We start from the raw sequence: 3,021 nt of genomic DNA on the forward strand, positions 1-3,021 counted from the left end.
TTTGAAGAATTATGGCCAAGGGATCACAAAGTGCACTTGGAAGTTCAACATGGCATAACTTTTGCTACAAAGCTCCAAATTGGTCCACTCTTTTTGCATAATGCTTATCATGACCTATATTTTCCAAATAACACATTGCATTGCATGAAATTAACTCATATGATCATTTGCCCATGCATGTACATTTTGGAGGGAAAATGGAGAATTTAAATTCTATTGATCATACATGAAAAATACCAATGCCATTGTGTTCCTTGGATGATTTTAAGAGCATTTGAGCCATGCATGTGCACTGTTCACGTATAAAATTTTCCATGCACCATACACTTGCCATTTTGGTCATGCACCTTACATTTCATTAATCCCCAATTAACACAAGCCTAATCCAAATTTCAGAGTGATTAATACATGGTATAAAAGCTAAATCCTAACAGAATTTCAGAGGGGAACAATTCTAGATCTAGAAATTTCATTTCCCTCTCAAATTTCTCTCTCTTTGATTTTCAAATTTCTTGACTCAATTCCACAAAATACTTGCATATTCTTCCATGAAAATTGTTAATGACAGTGGGAGAGAATGTGATACACTTACCTCTCACTAATACTTTGTAAACTTCCTTGCTTTTCTTATCAGCAATCTTCAGGAATGTTGACAATGAATTCCTTAACCAATCCCTCATAGCACTGAGATAACCCAGCCACAGTCTTCATCAACCCAACAGTCTTTATTAGGTCCATGACCTCTTTGACTTCAACAGCATCCTTTCCTAACTCCCTCTCTACAGCCACCCTTCTTTGAATCACAAACTTCCATTTGGCAGCTCCATCTTCAAGATGGAAAGAGATATTATCCAAATGCACATCAGCAACTTTCACAGGGGACTTCCTCATAGTGGTCCTCTTCATAGGGGAGATGTCAAGGACATCTTCCTCAACATCTTCGTCATACTCAAAAAATTCTCTAACCTTCCTCTTCTTCACATCAACCTTGCTCCAAGATTTGGAAGGACCAACACCAACAGTCTCCTTAGCTGTTTTAGCTGACATCATTTCAGCCACAGATCTACCTTTTCTAGTCTTCATACGCTTAGCCACACTAGGCTTTAAGTGATGAAGTAAGTTATCCTCTTGATCATCATACCTATCATCGTCTAGGTCAATCACATTGTTTGCAGAATCATGCTTCTTAGAATGGGAAGCATTGGCAATGGTAGATGCCACAAATTTTCCTTTACCAGACACAGTTTGCCCTTGAAAGCACAAATCTTCAGTAGCTATATCCTTCTCAGATTTAGAGGAATTGTCATCCTTCTCACTATGATGTTCAACCTCAGGAGAGGGGTACATTTTAGACAGGGGAGTAGAGACTCCCTTCACAGAATGTCCTTCATTCAGGATTCTAGTGACTAGGTTTTGTATGACACGATCAGTGTGGTGCATATCTTCCTTAGAACTAGTGGCATGAGTTGAGCTAGAAGGGATACTAGAGTTGTTACCTTGATTGGGGCATGCATAAGTTGATGCATCCATGGGATGGTTTAAATCAATGGCTTCGACTGGTATAACAGACAGAGGGACCACATCCAAAATCTCATCATCGTGAATGTCCATGGAAGTAGTGTTATCCTTGTGAGTAGGCTTAGTAGTTTTTGAACTAGATGGAGTTTGATATTGTGACATCTTGACATTTCTGTGGAAAAATTACAGTTTCCCTAGCAGAGGAGTTTGAGGAAGAAGCAGGGAGTTGGAAAAGTTGGAGTAGGTGGTGAGGTTGCGTGTGAAAAGGTAATAGATGGTATTTCCAAGACTAGGTGATGATTTACCATAAAGGGGGCGCTTAATTTTAAGAAAGAAAACAATAATTTGATTACCTTTTCCACTCCATATTAATTGCTACAAATTTTCATAAATGCAAATCCCTAATTTCCCTCTTAGGAATTCAAATTGGTTTGCATCCAAGGCCTTTATAAAAATCTCAGCTAACTGTATCTCAGTAGCAACATGCTCTAGGGCTACAATTTTATCCTCCACGAGTTCTCTAATAAAATGGTGACGAATATCAATATATTTTTTCCTGCTGTGCTGAATAGGATTCTTAGAAATGTTTATAGCACTCAAGTGTTCACAATACAATGTCATGACATCTTGCGTGACATTGTATTCAGTCAGCATTTGTTTCATCCACGCCAGTTGAGAACAACTACTTCCAGCTACTATGTATTCAGCTTCAGTAGTAGATAGAGACACACAATTTTTTTTCTTACTAAACCATGATATTAAATTGTTCCCCAAGAAGAAGCATCCTCCTGATGTGCTTTTCCTATCATCATCACTTCCATCACAATCAGCATCATAATATCCAGATAACACAGATTCAGATCCATGAGTGTATAGCATCCCATAGTCACTAGTGCCATTGACATATTTCAGGATGCTCTTCACTTGGTTTATGTGACTCACCTTTGGTTCAGCATGATATCTAGCACATACACCTATGAAAAAAGCAATGTCAGGTCTGCTTGATGTGAGATATAGCAGACTCGTTATCATGCTTCTGTAGAGACTTTGATCCACACTGACACCATTTTCATCTTTAGACACTTTCAGATGAGTAGGGGCAGGTGTCCTTTTGTGGCTTGCATTCTCCATGCCTAACTTCTTGACAATAATTTTGGCATATTTACTTTGAGATAGAAATATAGAATCTTCCATCTGCTTGACTTGTAGCCCAAGAAAATAGGTTAGTTCTCCAACAAGGCTGATTTCAAATTCAGACTGCATTTGTTCAACAAAATGTTGAACCATCTTACGTGACATCCCACCAAACACAATATCATCCACATATATCTGAGCCACCATGAGCTTTCCTCCTTCATTTTTGACAAATAAAGTCTTATCAATGCCTTCCTTCCTGTATCCATTGTCAATGAGAAACACCGTGAGTCTCTCATACCAAGCTCTAGGAGCTTGTTTCAACCCATAAAGGGATTTCCTCAACTTATACACATGCTTTGGAAGATT

Source organism: Lathyrus oleraceus, chromosome 3 (assembly GCF_024323335.1).
Source record: "Lathyrus oleraceus cultivar Zhongwan6 chromosome 3, CAAS_Psat_ZW6_1.0, whole genome shotgun sequence".
Taxonomy (NCBI): Eukaryota; Viridiplantae; Streptophyta; class Magnoliopsida; order Fabales; family Fabaceae; genus Lathyrus; species Lathyrus oleraceus.